This window comes from Mandrillus leucophaeus, unplaced genomic scaffold, assembly GCF_000951045.1.
Source record: "Mandrillus leucophaeus isolate KB7577 unplaced genomic scaffold, Mleu.le_1.0 Scaffold40, whole genome shotgun sequence".
NCBI classification, from domain to species: Eukaryota; Metazoa; Chordata; class Mammalia; order Primates; family Cercopithecidae; genus Mandrillus; species Mandrillus leucophaeus.
The window spans coordinates 3,426,681-3,449,848 of record NW_012104254.1 but is presented as its reverse complement, the minus strand read 5'-3'; positions in this window follow the sequence as shown (position 1 = coordinate 3,449,848).

The window sequence follows — 23,168 nt, the reverse complement described above, 5'->3', positions numbered from 1 at the left end:
ATTATAGCTCTAACATTTTAATCCATAATTCTATAATCCCAAATCCCTGAAAACAGTAAGCATCTCCATAACTCCTTCAGAAGCCAATTTGACCTGAACCTCTATAATATTATTTGTGGTCCTGAAAACTCCTTTTTGTGTGACTGTTCATGCATTTTAGTGCAGAAATGTTCATGTGTTTGAATATTGGGTTGTGCCCAGGCCCTGATGTAGATGTCATATGATATACAATATGTATAGAGTATTAACTTTCCAAAAATGAAAAAAAATTATGCATTCTGAAAAATTCTAAACTCCGAAATCAGACTTTCAGGATTCAGGTATGATTCAGATAAAATTTTTTTAAAAAGAGCATTTGACCGACAAGTAACTTTAGCAAAACACATCAGTCTGCTTTTTAAAATTTGTTCATTGATCCATTTAATTAACAAGTATTTATTGAGTATTAAGGCTGGTGATATAGTTGTGATTGAAACTAGAAACAGTCTAATGGGGACGACAAAACATGAAATTGTCACTCAAATGAATATATACAAACTAAGTTAACTGCTCTAAAGGTATTTTGATATCACTCAGAGTGCAAAATAAATGTTTAATAAACTTTTAAACTGATTGTGCTCGTGTCAAGTCACCACGGTTGTAGAGCTAAAGGATTCTTTCAATGCTTCAGTGTAAATGCATGTGAAACAAGAACATATTTGGCAGCTCAAAACATGAAATTATGAAACCGTTAATGAAAAAGTCATTTGCTTGAAAGAAAGAGGGCATTTAGGTTAAAGAAAATATACCAAATTCTACCTGTCATGGTTGGTATTTAGAGTACATGTTTATTTAAATATCTAGTTGAGAGAAGGGAAGAAATAACTTGTTTAACCATGATAACAGTCACATAAAATAGGTGATATTATTATTATCATCATTATAGTAGCCATTTTCTAGATAAAATAATTGAGGCACGGTATAATTGCCCAAGTTGCTTAACCAATCAGTGGCCAAGTCCTAAATTGAACACTATACTTCTCCTAAATGCTAACTGTGCTTAAAAAAGTAAAGCATGAATCAGTGGGGCCTGAACTGTGGTAGACAGTGTGGTACAGTGAAAAGAACTTTGGGTTTGCAGGCTAGAGAACTGGGCCCAAGTTTTGACTTTACAAGTTACATGATTTTGAGCCTTACCTGTAAAACATTGATAATAATTACTTCTGAGGGTGGTTGTTAAGGTTGAATTTACACCCATTAGATTGGCAAAATTATACGTCTGAAAATAATGTGTTGACAAGGATGTCAAATAATGAAAATGCTCTTCATACACTATTGGTGGGAGTGTAAATTGGTACAACCTTGGAAAATAGTTTAGCATTATCTTGTTAAACTGAATAAATATTTACCCCAGGACCAGAAATTTCACACCTAGAGAAAATGTGTGCATATGAACAATAGTATAAATGTAGCAGAATATTCTTTGCAGCATTATTTGTAATAGCCCCAAACTGGAAACAAGCCAAATGTCTACAGACAGGAGAATGGATACACCAGTTGTGGAATATTCACACCATGGAATATAATAAAATAGTAAAAGTGAATGAATTTCAGCCATGCACAGCAATGTGGTTAAAGTTTAAATGCATTGAGTGGAAAAAAAGCAAGTCTCACGAGAATACATGCAGTGTGATGCCACCATTTTTACAAAGGAATAAAACAAGCAAATTCACAAACATCTTGTTAGAAACAGAGCCATGTGAAGTTAAGTTCGTTTTGAATATTAAGGAAATGATAAAGTCAAAATTCAGAATGTGGTTACTTCTGCGTGGGGCAGGGTGTAGATAGGTGAGGGGGGAGCTTTAATATTATTTATCACATTCTAGTTCTTATATTGGGTCATAGATGTAAAATTTTAGGAAGTGCATGTTACATATAATCTTTTTGTAAGCATCGAATGTTACATAGTAATCATTACAATGCCCTATTTAAGACTACTGTACATTTCTGAGGAATTCCCTTCCTTGCTCCTGTTTCCCTAGCCTCGTGTCCAGAAGTAGACACACATAGTAGATTCCCAGGAAAGTTTTATTAAGGAAATTAACAGTAGTTGGCTAAAAAGAAGATTAAAAGACACAACATTCATGAAGAATACTTTGTAAATGAAAAACCCTATACAAACCACAGGTATTATTATTAAAAGAGAACATTTACTGTAATATGATTTAATTCTCACTCCAAGACTGAATTGCTTTAATTGATGTTCTTGTGAGGAAATGCCTGTCAACACTTTCCACGGTAGATGCATAATGCATTGAATCTCTGCCCTCACACCCACTAGTTTCTGACAGAGCACCAAAGTAAGAGTTTATTTCCAGGGTGTTTCTTCTTTAGGTTTTAAGAGTAATTGTTTTCCTTAGTAGCAGTTGGGTGTTCACAATCCAAGGAACACTTGTCTGTCTGAAAATACTGAAAATGATGAGGAAAGAAAAGAAATGGACACTTGCCTTCAAAAACACTTTTGTACATTCCTACGGGAAAAACCCAAGGTGGCTGTTAACGCTATCAACATTTTTAAAGCCAAAGAGGAAAAATATAAATGCGCAGTGTACAAAGGCAAATAACATGTGTTGATAGTTTGTGCCTAAACTTTGTCTTCACCGCCTACTGCAGAGTGCTCTAAGAGACGGCCTTGAAGCTCTTCACCTTTGGCCCACTCAACCAAACGTTATGTCTTTCACTTAGATTTTAAATGTGTTTTCAATTCGATCTCTTTATTTTTGACAATCTCTTTTCTTATGCATTGAGGCATCATTCCTTTCGCAAGAATAAAGGAGAGGAACTAAGATAGAAATTCTTTGTTTAATTATCAAATAACAATTAGAATTCATTGTGTCTGTGCCTTTTAATACTCTACTGTATTTTCCTTCCTCAAAACAGAGGCAGCTCTGAAGTGCGGTTATAAGTCTGTTTACACCACCCAGATATGAAATTGACTTGCTAATGGTAACTCTTACTTGGTATCCATGGGTTACTGTGTCATGTGATTTGACATCAAGTACAGACAGTGCTGATTAGGAGCATCCAGCTCTGTCCATCTCCGTGCATCACTGAACCATCTGGTCATTTATTCACTAATAAGCCCCTAATGGCCCAAATATTCACCGGCCTGTCATTGTGACATGGCATAAAATGCCTACATCTTTCAACTCGCTTTGACATGTTGCTTGTTTCACATCAAAACCCGTCATTTACAGGAAAAGAGCTCAGAGGGGTAAAAACTTGACCTAATCTACAGTGTTAACACAAAGACAGAGGCTTGGTTATCTAGTAGCCTGACTGAAAGCATGTAAATGGGCAGGAATTCATTTTGTACATTTTTTTTCCATTCTCATTTTACAACATTCTTTAAGTTTGGTATCATCCCTAATATGGGATTTTATGTGGGCTCTGCGTTGAAATATCTATCCTGTATCTGTTTAAATAGTAAAGAGCGCTTTAAAAGGAAAAAGCTTCCTGGAGACACGGGGCTTGCCTGTTTACATTTAAATGTGTTGGGAAAAAAATACAATATGGATCCAAAGAGCAGCTCTTCGCAACTCTCGGAAGACTCTTTACGGTTTGTTATTTTAACCCTCTCTCATTCTCTATTCTTCTTTTGCAGCATAATATGATTTTCCTCCCCATTATATCTGCAGATTATAAAAATTGTAGATTATCCATGTTTGCAGCATTTATCACCAGAGCAATAATAAAAGGTTGGAATCCCTGTTTTTACTTATAAGCATTGGAAAAGAAAGGCCAAAACTCTGCAAATAGTCATATTGGCATAAGCAGAATTAAAATAATAAAGATTAGAAGGGAATAGGGAGGGGAGAATATAATATTCTATCACATTCAGTGCTGTTGAAATCTTGGTTCTTAAGTGGAATTAAAACATCATGTAACTGAGGGTCATTAATTGGTTTTAGGTGCTTCATATTTTATAGACACTACTGGTGAACATTAGAAAAAAAACTCCCTACCCCATGTATCTCCTTCTATTGTCTTGGTCTTTCTTAAAAAAAAAGATTCTAAAAATCACATGCCAGCATAATTTAGGTTTAGAACTTCATTTTCCTGTTATCTTCCCCTGTGGTTCGCCAGGGCCCAGTTCTGATAATTTCTTCCAGCTCCAGCCCAGACACCCATGGAAACCAAACAAAAAGATGGTGGTAGCAGATGCAGGGCTTTCCTATTCATAGGTCAGCTCACACACCTGCGGGGCCAGCTGATCTACAGTTGAGCCGAAACCAACATCCTTTTGCTCCTTGTTGCTTCCAATGGGAAGAAGCTAGAAATGGAGCCTCCTTTGAAGGATGATGGGCCCCTCTGAAGAATGAGCCTGCTCTGAAGGGTGAACTGCAGGTAAGGTTCACCAAAGTATCTTCCCAAGTACTCTCCTCATTCAGGTTTTCTGATTAATTGATGTTAGAAGAGAGCAGCCCCTTGCTTCAGTGCTGATTTAAAGACAGTCAAAGTTCCCTACTGCCTAAACAGCAGCTTTATAAATTTTATTTTTTTCTGTATTTAAAAAAAGTCTTCTGTGTTGATCATTAATATCTTCCTTTTCTTGTGACCACTCATTATCCACTTCTAGATGCATAACAGTTTCAGCACATATACGAGTCAGTCTTTATCACTCCACAGGACTGCATCAAATCCTTGTCTCCTGTGTATGCTGTGAAACTAAATCGCATAAACTTAACAGAAACTCTAAAGTCCCTTGTTTCTTTGGGATCTGATATTCCTGATTTCCAGAATATTCCTCATTTAAAATATTCCTTCCTTTCATGCACTGTCTTGTATGTTTTGTGTTGCTATGAAGGAATATTTGAGGTTAAGTAATTTGTAAAGAAAAAAGGTTTATTTGACTCACAGTTCTGCTGGCTGGAAAACTGGCTTCTGGTGAGGGCCTCAGGCTACTTCCACTTGTGGTAGAAGGCAAAGGGGAGGGGGCCTGTGTAGAGCTCACCTGGTGAAAGAGAGGGAGATGAGGGGAGGTGCCTGGCTCTTTGGACAACCAGCTGTCCTGAGAAGTAATAGAGTGAGAACTCACTCACCCACTTCCCCTAGCGGGAGGGAATTAATCGATTCATAAAGGATCTGCCGCCATTCCCCAGACACCTCCCATTAGGCCCCACCTCCAACACTGGAGATCAAATTTTAACATGAGATTTGGAAGGAACAAACATCTAAGCTATGGCATGCCTTTAATCATACTTGAATCACCACAGCCACATGGCTTGATACTTTGTAGAGAGTACTTACACTTATTTATTCACTCATTCAGTTGACAAACGTTAAGTTGAGCAGCAGCAATGTTCCTGTAGTCCCAGCTACTCGGGAGGCTGAGGCAGGAGAATGGCGTGAACCCGGGAGGCGGAGCTTGCAGTGAGCCGAGATTGCGCCACTGCACTCCAGCCTGGGCGACAGAGCAAGACTCCGTCTCAAAAAAAAAAAAAAAAAAAAAAAAAAAAAAAAAAAAAAAAAAAAAAAAAAAAAAAAGACATTATCCCAGCCCTTAAGGAGCTTAAAGTCCTTTCAGAATATGGGATTTTGTAGCAGGAGGGCAGAAATCAGCAATTGAGTGTATCGACAAAAATATGCTGAGAATTGCCAAAACTTGGTCATACAAAACAAGAAAAAAGTTGAAGGCAATATACAAATACAAAGGAGGGGTGTGGTACCTATGTGTTCTTGTACCATATTCTTCTATTATAAACAAAGACCCACATAACCCACTAAGTCATCTCCTTCTTTCCTCTCCCTCCTATTCATATTGTCTTCTCTTAGCACCAGTAAGGGAAAGGTGCCTCCAAAGTATAAAAATACTCTAGCTTGGAATGAAAAGAGAAAGACAGACAGAGGGAGAGAGAGAAGAAAAAGAAAAAGGAAGAGGAGGAGCAAAGGGAGGAGGAGAAGGAGAAAAAAGAACACAGAGAGGCGAGAAGAGAGGGAGGGAAAGATACTCTTGGAGTTCCAAGCCTTCCATACCCCAAAGCCTGTAAATTTAATGCCCCAAAGTCCCTGACTTTGTACAGCAATCAGTGGCTTTCCCCCCAATGACTCATTGTCCAATTGTATGTTGTGTTCACCAGGAAAGGAGGAAGGCCCAAGGTAGCAAACCACCTACTTCCTTCTCTGTCTCATGGTATGCACACTTTCATCTCTCCCTGTTATTTTCTGATACCTATGATGTCTTCACTTGTCTTTGTTATGGCTTTTCCTTCTTTCTTTCTTTCTTTCTTTCTTTCTTTCTTTCTTTCTTTCTTTCTTTCTTTCTTTCTTTCTTTCTTTCTTTCTTTCTTTCTTTTTTCTGCTTCTCATTGTGTGTATTTTGAAGCAGCGATGGCATGGTACTTTACTATTGCTGTAAAGTTTTTTCTCTTACTGTATTATGAAATTTTCCCTCATGTTTTTATGTATTCTTTTGTTGTTGCTGTTTTGTTTTTGCTTTTTTTGTATTTATTTTATTTTATTTTACTTTAAGTTCTGGGATACATGTGCAGAACGTGCAGGTTTGTTACACAGGTATATTGTGCTGTGGTGGTTTGCTGCACCCCTCTACCAGTCACCTATGTTTTAAGCCCTGCATGCATTAACTATTTGTCCTGATGCTCTCATCCCCTCACTCCCCACCCCTCAACAGGCCTCAGTATGTGATGTTCCCCTCCCTCTGTCCATGTGCTCTCATTGTTCAACTCCCACTTATGAGTGAGAACATTCAGTGTCTGGTTTTCTGTTCCTGTGTTAGTTTGCTGAGGATAATGGCTTCCAGCTTTATCCATGTCCCTGGAAATGACATGATTTTGTTCCTTTTTATGACTGCATAGTATTCCATGGTGTTTATGTGCCACATTTTCTTTATCCAGTCTATCATTGATGAGCATTTGGATTGGTTCCATGTCTTCACTGTTGTAAATGGTGCCACAATAAAGATATGTGTGCATGTGTCTTTATAGTAGAATGATTTACATTCCTTTGGGTATATACCCAGTAATGGGGTTGCTGGGTCAAATGGTATTTCTGGTTCTAGGTCCTTGAGGAATTGCCACACTGTCTTCCACAGTGGTTGAACTAATTTACATTCCTACCAACAGTGTAAAAGCATTCTTATTTCTCCACAGCCTCACCAGCATCTATTGTTTCTTGACATTTTAATAATCACCATTCTGACTGGCATAAGATGGTTTCTGATTGTGGTTTTGATTCATATTTGTCTAATGATCAGTGATGTTGAGCTTTTTTTCATATGTTTGTTGCCTGCATAAATGTCTTCTTTAGAGAGGTGTCTGTTCATATCCTTTGCCCACTTTTTATTGGGGTTGTTTGTTTTTTTTCTTGTAAAGTTGTTTAAGTTCCTTGTAGATTCTGGACATTAGCCCTTTGTCAGATGAGTAGATTGCAAAAATCTTCTCCCATTGTGTAGGTTGCCTGTTCAGTCTGATGATAGTTTCTTTTAGCTCTTTAGTTTAATTCAATTCCATTTGTCAATTTCAGCTTTTGTTGTAATTGCTTTTGGCATTTTCGTCATGAAATCTTTGCCTGTGCCTATGTCCTGAATGATATTGCCTAGGTTTTCTTCTAGGATTTTTATGATTTTGGGCTTTACATTTAAGTCTTTACTCCATCTTGAGTTAATTTTTGTATAAGGTGTAAGGAAGGTATCCACTTTCAGTTTTCTGCATGTGGCTAGCCAGTTTTCCCAGCACCATTTATTAAATAGGGAGTCTTTTCCTCATTGCTTGTTTTTGTCAGGTTTGTCGAAGATTAGATGGTTGTAGGTGTGTGGTGTTATTTCTGAGGTCTCTGTTATGTTCCATTGGTCTATATGTCTGTTTTGGTGTCAGTACCATCCTGTTTTGGTTACTGTAGCATTGTAGTATAGTTTGAAGTCAGGTAACTTGATGCCTACAGCTTTGTTCTTTTTGCTTAGGATTGTCTTGGCTATACAGGCCCTTTTTTTGTTCCATCTGAAATTTAAAGTAGTTTTTTCTAATTCTCTGAAGCATGTCAATGGTAGTTTGATGGGAATAGCATTGAATTTATAAACTACTTTGGGCAGTATGGCCATTTTCGTGATATTGATTCTTCCTATCCATGAGGATGGAATGTTTTTCTATTTGTTTGTGTCTTCTCTTATTTCCCTGAGCAGTGGTTTGTAGTTCTCCTTGAAGATGTTATGGCTTTACTTTATCTCCTCTCCATATTTTCCTCTATGATGTGTTTTCTATCCTTTTCTGAGAGGGAGAGGATGTGGTGAGATGGGTGCCAACAGTATTGGTTTTGTCTTTGACTCTGTTCTCCCAGCCAAGGGAATGGGTTAGAGAGCCATTTATCTCCATGATTTCAGGATTCTGAAAAGATTGCCAGGGTTATGAAAATGTTTAGTAGAATGCACTCTTAGTTTGTTATTCCTGATATATATGATGGCACATACTGGGAGTCAACTAGTTTTTTTCTGTAATCATCTAAATGTATGATTGTGAGAGGTTGACCATTGGGTCTCACACTGGACTTTCTGGATGCTTGGAAAACAATTACTGTAATATTTTAAATTTTTGTTATTTTTAATTTTTGGGGGTACATAGTAGGTGTGTATATTTATGGGGTACAGGCATTGCATGCCTGTATAAAAGCATTACATTGATACAGGCATGCAATGCATAATAATCACATCATGGTAAATGGGGTATCCATCCCCTGAAGCATTTATTTGTTGTGTTACAAACAATCCTAGTATGACTCTAGTTACTTTTAAATGTACAATTAAATTACAATGTACTAAAATCAGCCTGTTGTGTTATAAAATACTATATCTTATTTGCTCTTTCTAACTATTTTTTGTACCCATTAACTATCCCCACAACTCCATGTGCCCTTCCCATCCTCTGGTAACTATCCTTCTATTTTCTCTATTCTATGAGTTTGTTTTAATTTTTAGCTACAACAAAATAAGAGAGAACACATAGTTTGCCTTTCTGTGTCTGGCTTGTTTCACGACACAATGACCTTTAGCTCCACTCATGTTGGTGCAAATGACAGGATCTCATTGTTTTTATGGTTGAATAGTACTCCATTGTATATATGTACCACATTTTCTTTATCCACTTGTCTGTTGATAGACACTTAGGTTGCTTCCAAATCTTGGCTATTGTAAACAGTGCTGCAACAAACATGGCAGTGCAGATATTTCTTTAATATATTGATTTCCTTTCTCTGGGGTATATACCCAGTGGTGGTATTGCTGAATCGTATGATAGCTCTATTTTCAGTTTTTTGAGGCCCCTCCATACTGTTTTCCACAGTAGTTGCAGTAACTTACATTTCCACCAACAGTATATGAGGATTTCCTTTTCTCCACATCCTCACCAGCATTTGTTATCATCTGTCATTTGGATACAAGCCATTTTAAGTGGGATGAGATGGTATCTCATTGTAGTTTTGATTTGCATTTTCCTGATGATCAATGATGTTGAGCATCTTTTCATATGCCTGTTTGCCATTTGTATGTCTCCTTTTGAGAAATGTCTATTCAGAACTTTTGCCCACTTTTAAATCACATTATTAGACTTTTTTCCTATAGAGTTGTTTGAGCTCCTTTTATATTCTGGTTATGAATCACTTGTCAGATGGGTCGTTTGCAAATATTTTCTCCCATCCTATGGGTTGTCTCTCCACTTTGTTGGTTGTTTCCTTTGCGTGTAGAAGCTTTTTAACTTGATGTGATTCCATGTGTCCATTTTTGCTTTGGCTGCCTGTGCTTGTTGGGTATTACTCAAGAAATTTTTGCTCAGACCAGTATCGCGGAGAGTTTCCCCAGTGTTTTCTTGTAGTAGTTTTAGTTTGAGGTCTTAGACTTAAGTCTTTAATCCATTTTGATTTGATTTTTGTATATGATGAGAGAGAAGGGTCAAGTTTCATTCTTCCGCATATCGATATCCAGTTTCCCAAACATCATTTGTTGAAGAGGTGGTTTTTTCCCCAACGTATGTTCTTGGCACCTTTGTCAACAGTAATTTCACTGTAAGTCCATGAATTTGTTTCTCGATTCTCGATTCTGTTTCATTGGCTTATGTGGCTGTTTTCATGCCAGTACCATTGCGTTTTGTTTACTATAGTTCTGTAGTATAATTTGAAGTCAGGTGATGTGATCCCTCCAATTTTCTTTTTTCTCAGGATAGCTTTGGCTATTCTGGGTCTTTTGTGGTTCTGTATACATTTTAGCATTTTGTTTTATTTCTGTGAAGAATGTCATTGATGATTGAATCTGTAGTTTGCTTTGGGTAGTATGGATATTTTACCAATATTGATTCTTCCAATTCATGAACACGGAATATATTGCCATTTTTTTGTGTCCTCTTCAATTTCTTTCATTAGTATTTTATAGTTTTCATTGTAGAGATATTTCACTTCTTTGGTTAAGTTAATTCTTAGGTATTTAATTTTATTGTGGCTATTGTAAATGAGATTACTTTTTAAATTTCTTTTTCAGATTGTTCACTGTTGGCATATAGAAGTGCTACTGATTTTTGTATGTTGATTTTGTATCCTCCGATTTTACTGAATTAATTTATCAGTTGTAATAGTTTTCTGGTGGAGCCTTTAGGTTTCTCCGAAGATAAGAACATAAAATCTGCAGACAAGTGTATTTTAACTTGTTGCTTTCCAATTTGGATGTCCTTTATTTATTTCTCTTGTCTGATTGCCCTAGTTAGGGCTTCCAGTACTATGCTGAATAACAGTAGTGAAAATGGGCATCCTTGTTTTGTTCTGGATCTTAGGAGAATGGTTTTCAGTTTTTCCTCATTCAGTATGATACTAGCTGTGGGTCTGTCATATATGGCTTTTATTATGTTGAGGTATATTCCTTCTATACCCAGTTTTTTGAGGGTTTTTATCATGAAGAGTTGTTGAATTTTATCAAATGCTTTTCCAGCATCAGTTGAAATTATCATTTTCTCTTCATTCTGTTGATAAAATGTACCACATTGATTAATTTGTATATGTTGAACCACCCTTGTATCCCTGGGATAAATCCCACTTGGTCATGATGAATGATCTTTTTAATGTATTGTAGAATTAAGTTTGCTCATATTTTGCTGATGATTTTTGCATAAATATTCATGAGAGATATTGGCCTGTAGTTTCCTTTTTTTGATGTGTCTTTGTCTAGTTTTGGTATCAGGGTAGTACTAGCCTCATAGGGTGAGTTTGGAAGTATTCTCTCCTCCTCTATTTTTCAGAGTAGTTAGAGTAGGATTAGTTCTTCTGCAAATGTTTGGTAGAATTTAGCAATGAAGCCATCAGGTCCTGGGATTTTCTTTACTGGGAGACTTTTTATTACGGCTTTGACCTTGCTAGTTGTTATTATTGACCTGTCCAGGTTTTGAATTTCTTCATGCTTCAATCTTGGTAGGTTGCATTTGTCTAGGAATTTATCGATTTCCTCTAGATTTTCCAATTTATTGGCATATGGTTGCTCATAGTAGCCACTAGTAATCCTTTGAATTTCCACAGTATCAATTACATTGTTTTCGTTTTCATCTCTAATTTTATTTATTTGAATGTTCTTTCTTTTTTTCTTAATTAGTCTGACTCGAGGTTTGTCAATTTTGTTTATCCTTGAAAGAAAACCAATATTTTGTTTCATTGATCTTTTGTATTTTTTGTTTCAATTTTATTTATTTCGGATCTGATCTTTGTTGTTTCTTTACTTCACTAATTTTGGGTTTGGACTTTTGCATCAATATTCATGAGAGATATTGGCCTGTAGTTTTCTTTCTTGATGCGTCTTTTGCCTGGTTTTGGTATCAGGGAAGTACTAGCCTCATAAGATGAGTTTGATTTTCTAGTTTTTTAAGATTCTGTTATGTTTCTAGTTTTTAAAGATACATCATTAGGTTACTTATTTCAAGTTTTTCTTCTTTTTTGATGTAGGCACTTATAGCAATAAACTTTCCCCTTAGTACTGCTTTTGCTGTATCGCATAAGTTTCGGTATGTCATGTTTCCATAGTCATTTGCTTCAAAACAATTTTTAAATTTCCTTCTTAATTTCTTCATTGACCCACTGGTCATTCAGAAGCATATTAATTTCCTTCTATTTGTATAGTTTCCAAAATTCCTCTTGTTATTGATTTCTGGTTTTATTCTATTGTGGTCAGAGAAGATGCTTGATATTATTTCACTTTTATTGACTGTTTTCAGACTTGTTTTGTGACCTAACATACGATCTATCCTTGAGAATGATCCAAGTGCTGAGTAAAAGATTGTGTATTCTGCAGCTGCTGCATGAAATGTTCTATAAACATCTATTAGGTCCATTTGGTCTAAGTGCAGACTAAGTCCAATGCTTTTTTGTTGATTTTCTATCTGGAAGATCTGTCCAATGCTGAAAGTGGGGTATTAAAGTCTGAACTATTATTGCATTGAGGCCTATCTTTCTTTTTAGCTGCTCTAATAATATTGGCTTTATATATCTGAGTGCTCCAGAGTTTGGTGCATATATATTTACAATTGTTATATCCTCTTGCTAAACTGGCCCCTTTATCATTATATAATGAGCTTCTTACAGTTTTTATCTTGAAATCTATTTTATCTGATATAAGTATAGCTACTTCTACTCTTTTTTGGTTTCCAATAACATGAAACATCTTTTTCCATCCCTTTATTTTCAGTCTATATGCAACTTCAGAGGTGAAGCATGTTTCTTGTAGGCAACAGATCACTGGCTTCTCTTTTTTAAAAAAAAAAAAATCATTCAGCCAATCTATGTCTTTGAACTAGAGAGTTTAGTCCATTTATATTCAATGTCATTATTGTTAAGTAAGGACTAACTCCTGCCGTTTTGTTATTTGTTTGCTGGTTATTTTGTAGTGTTCTCTTCCTTCTTTCCTTCCTTTCTTCCTTTTAGTGAAGGTGATTTTCTCTGGTGGTATGATTGAATTTCTTGCTTTCTATTTTTTGTGTATCCATTGTATGTTTGTTGATTTGAGATCACCACAAGGCTTGCAAATACTGTCTTATAACCCATTATTTTAAGCTAATGAAATCACTAATTACATAAGCAACTAAAAAGAAAACTAACAAAAACTCTACACTTTAACTTCATCACCCCATTTTTAAACTTTTTTTCTCTTTCTGTCTTATTGTATTATCTGTGTCTTGAAAAGTTGTTGTAGTTGTTATTTTTGATTGATTCATCATTTAGTGTTTCTACTTAAGAGTAGTTTACACACAACAATTACGATGTTATAATATTCTGTGTTCTTCTTTGTGCCTACTAGTACCAGTGAGTTTTGTACCATCAAATAATTTCTTATTGCTCATTAACAACATTTTCTTTCAGATTGAAGAACTTCCTTTAGCATTCCTTATAGGACAGGTCTGGTGCTGATAAAAATCCTCAGCTTTTGTTTGTCTGGGAAAGTGTTTATTTCTCCTTCATGCTTGAAGGATATTTTCACCAGATATACTATTCTAGGGCAAAGCTTTTTTCACTCAGCACTTTAAACATGTCATGCTACTCTTTTGTGGTCTGTAAGGTTTCCACTAAATGCTGCCAGACATACTGGAATGCTATTGTATTTCCTTTGTTTATTTTCTCTTGCTGCTTTTAGGATTATTTCTTTATCCTTGACCTTTGGGAGTTTGATTATTAAATGCTTGGAGGTAGTCTTCTTTGGGTTAAATCTGCTTGGTATTGTATAACCTTCTTGTACTTGAATGTTAATATCTTTCTCTAGGTTTGGGAAATTCTCTGATATTACCCCTTTGAATAAACTTTCTATTTCTATATCTTTCTCTACTTCCTCTTTAAGGCCAATAACTCTTAGACTTGCCCTTTTAAGCCTATTTTCTAGATCCTGTAGGTGTATCTTATTCTTTTTTTTTGTCTACTCTGACTGTATATTTTCAAATAGCCTGTCTTCAAGATCACTAATTTTGTATTCTGCTTGATCAATTCTGCTATTAAGAGATTCTGATGCATTCTTCAATATGTCAGTTGCATTTTCAACTCCAGGATTTCTGCTTGATTCTTTTAAATTATTTCAATCTTAAGTTAGTTATTGATTGAATGAACTTCTTACAGTTTTTATCTTGAAATCTATTTTCATTGGACTTAGTCTGCACTATAGACCAAATGAACCTAATAGATGTTTATAGACCATTTCATGCAACAGCTGCAGAATACACTAAATACAATAAATTTGTTAAGAATTTAACAAATTCATAATACAATAAATTTGTTAAATTTATATCATAGAATTCTGAATTACTTCTCCTTGTTATCTTCAATTTCTTTGAGTTCCCTTAAAAGAACTATTTTGCATTCTCTATATAAAAGGTCACATATCTCTGTTTCTCCAGGATTGGTCCCTGGTACCTTATTTAGTTTGTTTGTTAAGGTCATGTTTTCCTGGATGGTCTTGATACTTGTGGATGTTCTTTGATGTCTGGACATGGAAGAGTTATGTATTTATTGTGATCTTCACAGTCTGGGCTTGTTTATGCTCATTCTTCTTGGGAAGGCTTTCCAGGTATTCAAGTGGACTTGGGACCCAAGCCTGAGAATGCTGTGGTTCTTGCAGACTCATAGAAGTACTTCCTTGGTGGTCTTGCATAAGATCTGAAAGAATTCTCTGGATTACCAGGCAGAGATTCTTGTTCTTTTCCCTTACTTCCTCCCAAAGAAGTGGGGTCTTTCTCTCTATGTACTGAGCTGCCTGGAGCTGAGGGTGGGGTGTCACAAAAACCCCTGAGGCCACCATCACTAGGACTGTGCTGAGTCAGACCTGAAGCCAATACAGCACTGTGTCTTGCCTATGGCCTACTGTAACTACTGCCTGTCTCCTGCCTATGTTCACTCAAGGCCTTAGGGCTCAACAATTAGCAGGTAGTGAAGCCAGCCAGGTTTGTATTCTTCCCTTCAGGTTGGTGAGTTCCCCAGGCCCCAGGCAGGTCCAGAGATTCTGTTTGGGAACCAATGATTGGAATCAAAAGCCTTAGAAATCTGGTGTTCTATTCTAATGTGGTTAAGTTGGCACTCAAACCACAAAATGAAGTCCTTCCCACTCTTTCCTCCCCTTTCCACAGGCAGAAGAGCCTTTCCCCATAGCCACCACCACCAGCAGCCCATGAGGAGTTCTGCCAGGTGCCTGCGACTCACCCTTCAGGGCAGTGGGCTCCCCTCTGGCCCAGGGCAGGTCCAGAAATGCTGTCCAAGTGCCTAGGCCAGAACTTGGGAATCCTAAGAGCCTGCTTGTTACTCTACCTCACTGTGGCCAAGTAGGTACTTAGGGCGGAAGACAAAAGTCCTTTACTTTTCTCTCTGCTTTTCTCAAGCAGATGGAGTCTTTCACTGTAATCACCACAGTCTGAATGTGCTGAGTATCACCTGAAGCTAGCACATTTCAGAGCCTCACCCAAGGCCCACAGCATACTACCTGGGTATCACTGCTGGTTATTCAGGGTCCAAGGGTTCTTTACTCAGCAAATGGTGAATCCTGCCAGTACTGGGTCCTTTCCTTCAAAGATTCATGTTCCCTTCTCACACAGGATGTGTCTAGAAATGTTGTCTGGGAGCTAGGGCCTTGAGGTGGGGCCTTACATCTCTGCCTGGTGCCTTGTCCTAATGTGTCTGAGCTGGCACCCAAGGTGCAAGACAAAGTCCTCAAGGATCTAGAACTAGAAATTCCAGTTGACCCAGGGATCCCATTACTGGGTATATACCCAAAGGATTATAAATCATGCTACTGTAAAGACACATGCACATATATGTTTATTGCAGCACTATTCACAATAGCAAAGACTTGGAACCAACCCAAATGTCCATCCATGATAGACTGGATAAAGAAAATGTGGCACATATACACCATGGAATACTATGCAGTCATGAAAAGGAACACAATCATGTCCTTTGCAGGGACGTGGATAAAGCTGGAAGCCATCATCCTCAGCAAACTAACACGGGAACAGAAAACCAGACACTGAATGTTCTCACTCATAAGTGGGAGTTGAACAATGAGAGCACATGGACAGAGAGGAAGGGGAACATCACACACCGAGGCTGGTTGGGGTTGGGGACCTGGGGGAGGGATAGCATTAGGAGAAATACCTAATGTAAATGACGAGTTGATGGGTGCAGCAAAGCAACATGGCACATGTATACCTATGTAACAAACTTGCATGTTGTGCACATATACCCTAGAACTTGAAGTATAAAAAAAAAAGAAAAGAAAAAATTTACCTTGGGATAGCCTGACATGGTGGTTCACACCTGTAATCCCAGCACTTTGGGAGGCTGAGGCGGGCCTGATCATGGGATCAGGAGTTTGAGACCTGCCTGACCAATATGGTGAAACCCCATCTCTACTAAAAATCTCTACTAAAAATATATAAAATATATTTTTATATATATAAAATATGTGGTGGTGCTCTCCTGTGGTCCCAGCTACTTGGGAGGCTGAGGCAGAAGAATCGCTTGAACCCAGAGGCAGAGGTAGCAGTGAACTGAGATCATGCCATTGCACTCCAGCCTTGGCGACAGAGCGAGACTGGGTCTCAAGAAAAAAAAAAAAAATGACCTTGGGATGAAATTTATGGGATTTAAGAGGTAGACCAAGCCGTACTTAACCCAAATACATAAATGTGAAATAAAAAAAAAATTGAAATGCATGTTCTATTACATCATCTACAGCTGCCATTTGGGTATGAAGTAGAGGCAGTGGGCAGCAAATTATCTTGGCTTAAAATTAACATCATTAAGATAAATTCATGAGTGCCATCTATTTGTGAAGTGATTTCCACAACACTGTGGATTAAATTAGGAATTTTTAGAGTGCCATAGACTGGAATTCATAAATCAAATCTGTGTTGAATTTGTGAAAGGTTGATTCAAATATGTATTATTATTGCTGGAAATAAGAAATATTCACTAACTAGTGGTAGAATAGACGGCCAACTCTACGAACATCCATCCTTCTCCTTTTATAACACTGTTCCTATGGAGCTGCCCAGTCAGGGACTGCATTTCTCCGCTTCTTGCTGCTAGGAGGGACCATGTGATTAATTCTTTCCAGTGAAATGTGAGCCAAAGTAATATGTAACTTCAAAGCAAGGCAGATAGGAAGAAGGTGGCCCTTCTTTGCCCTCTCCTTTCTAGCTCCTGCCCCCCATCTCCCACCCCAATCCCAGTTTTCAGGATATAAAATCGTAAGATAGAATTAGTAAGCAAAGGAAAGTCATCCACCTGCAATGGACTGCTAATTGAGCAAAAAATAAATTTCCATTGTGTTAAGCTGTTGAAATTCTGGGGTTCATCTGTTATGCCGTAACATTACCCTAACTATAGACTAATAGTCATAGAGAATGATTCAAATGTCAGAGAATCACTGACGGTTGTGAGCAAATTGCTTTCTCATTTTAGAAACTTTTGATTAACCTTCTTTGACATTCAAAGTTCCATTTACTTAATTCTGTACCAATTATTAAAAGTTAGCTCAAAGTCTCTGTTCTAGAAGAACTCATAATCTCACTTGGGTGAGAAAGCATACACAAAGTTAAAGAATAATGCAAAGCAAGATATGATGAAAATCAAATGAGTGGAAAAGAAAATAATTCCTATTGAAATTTAGTGAGAAGAACTTTTTGCTGGGAAAATATTTGAGAAGGATGCAAGGACTTTATGAATACTTTGAAAACAAGGTAGGATTGGAAAGACAGAGATGACAGCTGGATATGGTGGCTCATGCCTGTAATCCCAGCACATTGGGAGGCTGAAGTAGGAGGATCGTTTGAGGCCTGGAGTTTGAGGCCAGACTGGGCAACATAGCGAGACCCTGTCTCTACAAAACAAAAACAGAAACAAAAACCCCAAATTAGCGGGCCATGGTGGTTCATACCTACAGTCCTAGCTACTTGGGAGGCTCAGGCAGGAGGACTGTTTGAGGCCAGGAGTTCAGGGCTACAGTGAGCTATGATCGTGTCACTGCATTACAGTGGCAGGGCAACAGACTGAGACCTTGTCTCAAATAGAAGAAAAATAAATTCTGTCTTTCTTTCAGGTCTGGAAAAAATAAAAAAGAGAGATGACAGTAAGAATATTCAAAATAAGGCTAACAGGGTGAAAAAAATGCCTAAAAGTGGGAATGAATGACAAGACATTTAGAGGACTATAAGGCTAGGGGATTATAACAAGTAAGAGAATAGAATTTAAAATTTATTCAATGTTCATTTACAAAACATTTATTGATCACATGGGTCTGGCACTGAGCTAAGCATTGGAGAGAACAACAGCCCTTACTGCCATAGAATTTATAGCCTTTTGACATAGACAGAACTAAATTCAACTTGTATCTCCATCAATTACTAGTATTTGAACATGGGAAGTTACTTAACTTTTTGTATTTCTTGGTTTTCCTATGTACATAACGAGGATAACCCTACAACGTTGTTATCAGAATTAAACGAAATGATGAATTTGAAGCATTTAACATAGTGCCTCACACATAGTAAACTCTCAATAAATGTTAGCTGCTCTTGTCTGTTGTGACAGTAGTGGTACTGATGATAGTGGTAGTAGCAATAGTGGTGGTGGTGAGTGGTGGTGGTGATAGTGAGTATAGTACTAGCAATAGCAGTAGTTTATTTGGGCAAGACCAGAGAGATTGTTTGGATGATAATGGGCGCTGACATTGGAAAGAAGTTTTGAGCATTTGTGAAGTCTTTTGAATATCAGGACAAAGATTTTGGATTCCATCCTTAGGCAATGGACAACCATTGAGGTTTTTTGAGTAACATGGCAACACTGAATAGACTAGATTGGACTTAGGAGTTCAGAAAAAAAATGAAGACAAAGAAGCCTTTTAGGGTATCAACTAAAGTGACACTGGACAAGAGTAATGAAATGGAAATTGAGAGAATGTTCAAGGATAACATTAGGTTTTTCAAGTTTGATTAACAGCATGATAGAGTAGGCTAGAAGAATAACATGTTTGATTTTAGAAATTGTTGAATTTGGATAACTCAAACAACATTCAATTGGAAATATCCAACAGATAGTTGACTATATGGATTTGAAATCTGGAAGAAACTAAGGCTAGGAATATTTTGTGAGTTTCTTAAATAGAAATAATAGCTAAACGGATGCTTCTCCAAAACACAGTGTATATGAATAAAAGATAAAAGCCTAATGAATCCTTGCAGAAGGTCCCCAGTTAAGTGTGAGAGGAGAAAGAAGAACTAGCATAAAAATGGTCAATGTAGGAAGAAAACCACCATCATAGACGTCAAGGGAAGATAAACTTTTAGGAAGGTAGAAGTGGGCAATAGTGCCAAATGATGAGAGACGGGTAATCTATTGTATCATAAATACAATAAGAAAAACTTACTGTATTTAGCAAGCAGCATTGCAGTTTTAAGAACAAAAATGACTGTAGAAAGAAGAGAAGGAGCCGACCATCTGGCTAACATGGTGAAACCCTGTCTCTACTAAAAATACAAAAAATTAGCTGGGCATGGTGTTGGGTGCCTGTAGTCCCAGCTACTCGGGAGGCTGAGGCAGAAGAATGGTGTGAACCCGGGAGGTGGAGCTTCTAGTGAGCAGAGATCGAGCCACTGCACCCCAGCCTGGGCTACAGAGCAAGACTCCATCTCAAAAAAAAAAAAAAAAAAAAAAAAAAAAGAAAGAAAGAAAGAAGAGAAGAAGGAGCCGTCAGGAACTCAGAATTCAGTCAAATGAAGGAGCATCCAGCTGAAGCCAACGATATAGGCTCTTCTGTCTGGAGGTGCCACTTTCAGAGCTGCCTCTTGTTAATGGTGCTCTAATGAGAAAAACCAAATACGAATAACCATAATTAGGGATGGAGCCTTTGATATAGCCATCTCTACCTTCTGTGAAGGTCTGGATAAGACTGTGAGAGGAGTTGTGCAGACAATACAGAATAAGATTAAAAAAAAAAAAAAAAAAAAAAGAAGGACTTGAGTTGTAAATAAAACTCAGCTTGTGAATTTGAGAATTTCTTAAGAAATGCACATCTATTGTTTTTCCACCATTGTGGATATGGTCAGGGCAAATAAACTTTGTATAATGTACATTCAAGAATCTACATTGCCTAACTTGTACCACCTGGGAGCCAGTACTTCATGAATGCGGAACCCTAAGCTGGAAGTAATAGAGAGTCTGTGAATTAGCTTGACTTGGGAGCAGCTATGGGAGCTTGCTGTCTTCATCACTCTTTCTACCCCTTGCTGTGACAAGAAAAGTCAAGTTTACCAAAACAAATTAGCTTTGGGGAGTTGTTCTTAAATTTTAGTGTGCATCAGAACCACCTGGAGTGCTTGTCAAAACACAGATTTTTGAGTCCCACCCACCAGAGTTTCTGACTCAGTAGGTGTGGGGTGAGGCCCAAGAATCTACATTTCCAACAAGTTTCTAGGTGCTATTGTTGCTGCTGCTATTGGTCCTGGGATCAGACTTTGAAAACCACTGACTTAGGTAGAAGAAGGAGACAACATCTATGGCTGCGAAAAAGTCAGGGAGAATGAAGACTAACAAAGAGTCACCCATTGGCTTTAGTAATTGCTTTTTGGTAACTTTTGAGATGGAGTTTACTAGAGTTATGAAAATTACAAAGGGCTTTGAGTATATAGCTGGTGAAGAAATAAAAGCAACATGTATATACTATTTTAAAAAAAGAACCAGTTCCACACTGGGAAACATAATCCTAGTAGGAAATAAAAAATGTTATCCTTTGGATAAAATTTGAATATGTAATTCAGTCATTCATTCATTCAACTTATTTATTTGGTATCCTATACATGCCAGGTACTGTGTTAGACTGAGAGATCACAGTAGACACTGTGCCTGATGTCTCACTGAATTTAGAGGGCATTTAGAAAACAAAGTAAACAAGTATAAATGTGTTTAAGTATGGTGATTGGGACGTTCATTGAAGGGACATCCAAAAAGCAAGATTCAGAAAGCTTCCTAGGGTAAGCGATAACTTAATGGCACATTGAAGATAAGTCAGATTATTCAGGTGAAAATTGAGGCAATTGGAGTGGAGAGGATGGCAGAAGGAGTAGCAAGTGCAAAACTCAGAGGTAAAACAGTGGATGCCAAGATTAAGGGGCCCAAAGAAATTCACATGGTAGAAGTGGGGCATGCCATGAATAAGGCTGGGGCTGAGGGTAGATCATTAAGATCATTACAGGCAATGTCAAAAATCTTTTTTATTTTTTATTTTTTTATTATACTTTTAAGTTCTAGGGTACATGCGCACAACGTGCAGGTTTGTTATATATGTATACAAGTGCCATGTTGGTGTACTGCACCCATTAACTCATCATTTACATTAGGTATATCTCGTAATGCTATCCCTTCTTCCTCCCCCACCCCACAACAGGCTCCAGTGTGTGATGTTCCCCTTCCTGTGTCCAAGTGTTTTCATTGTTCAATTCCCACCTATGCATGAGAACATGCGGTGTTTGGTTGTTTTGTCCTTGCAATAGTTTGCTAAGAATGATGGTTTCCAGCTTCATCCATGTCCCTACAAAGCACATTAACTCATCCTTTTTTTATGGCTGCTTGGTATTCCATGGTGTATATATGCCACATTTTCTTAATCCAGTCTATCATTGTGGGACATTTGGGTTGGTTCCAAGTCTTTGCTATTGTCAATAGTGCCGCAATAAACATACATGTGCGTGTGTCTTTACAGCAGCAAGATTTATAATCCTTTGGGCATATACCCAGTAATGGGATGGCTGGGTCAAATGGTATTTCTAGTTGTAGATCCCTGAGGAATCGCCACACTGTCTTCCACAACCGTTGAACTAGTTTACAGTCCCACCAACAGTGTAAAAGTGTTCCTGTTTCTCCACATCCTCTCCAGCACCTGCTGTTTCCTGACTTTTTTTTTTTTTTTTTGAGACAGAGTTTCGCTCTGTCGCCCAGGCTGGAGGGCAGCGGCATGATCTCCACTCACTGCAAGCTCCGCCTCCCAGGTTTATGCCATTCTCCTGTCTCAGCCTCCCATGTAGCTGGGACTACAGGCGCCCGCCACCATGCCCCGCTAATTTTTGTGTTTTTAGTAGATACGGGGTTTCACTGTGTTAGCCAGGATGGTCTCGAACTCCGGACCTCGTGATCCGCCCGTCTTGGCCTCCCAGAGTGCTGGGATTACAGGCATGAGCCACCATGCCTGGCCGTTTCCTGACTTTTTAATGATAGCCTATCTAACTGGTGTGAGGTGGTATCTCATTGTGGTTTTGATTTGCATTTCTCTGAAGGCCAGTGATGATGAGATGCAATAAAAAAAGATAAAGGGGATATCACCACCTATCCCATAGAAATACAAACTACCATCAGAGAATACTGTAAACATCTCTACGCAAATAAACTAGAAAATCTAGAAGAAATTGATAAATTCCTCAACACATACACCCTCCCAAGACTAATCCAGGAAGAAGTTGAATCTCTGAATAGACCAGTAGACTCTGAAATTGAGGCAATAATTAATAGCCCACCAACCAAAAAAAGTCCAGGACCAGACGGATTGACAGCCGTATTCTACCAGAGGTACAAGGGGGAGCTGGTACCATTCCTTCTGAAACTATTCCAATCAGTAGAAAAAGAGAGAATCCGCTCTAACTCATTTTATGAGGCCAGCATCATCCTGATACCGAAGCCTGACAGAGACACAACGAAGAAAGAGAATTTTAGACCAATATCCCTGATGAACATCAGTGCAAAAATCCTCAATAAAATACGGGCAAACTGAATCCAGCAACACATCAAAAAGCTTATCCACCATGATCAAGTGGGCTTCATCCCTGGGATGCAAGGCTGGTTCAACATACACAAATCAATAAACGTAATCCAGCATATAAACAGAACCAAAGACAAGAACCACATGATTATCTCAAGGGTTGCAGAAAAGGCCTTTGACAAAATTCAACAGCCCTTCATGCTAAAAACTCTATAATACGTTAGGTATTGATGGAATGTATCTCAAAATAATAAGAGCTATTTATGACAAACCCACAGCCGATATCATACTGAATGGGCAAAAACTGGAAGCATTCCCTTTGAAAACTGGCACAAGACAGGGATGCCCTCTCTCACCACTCCTATTCAACATA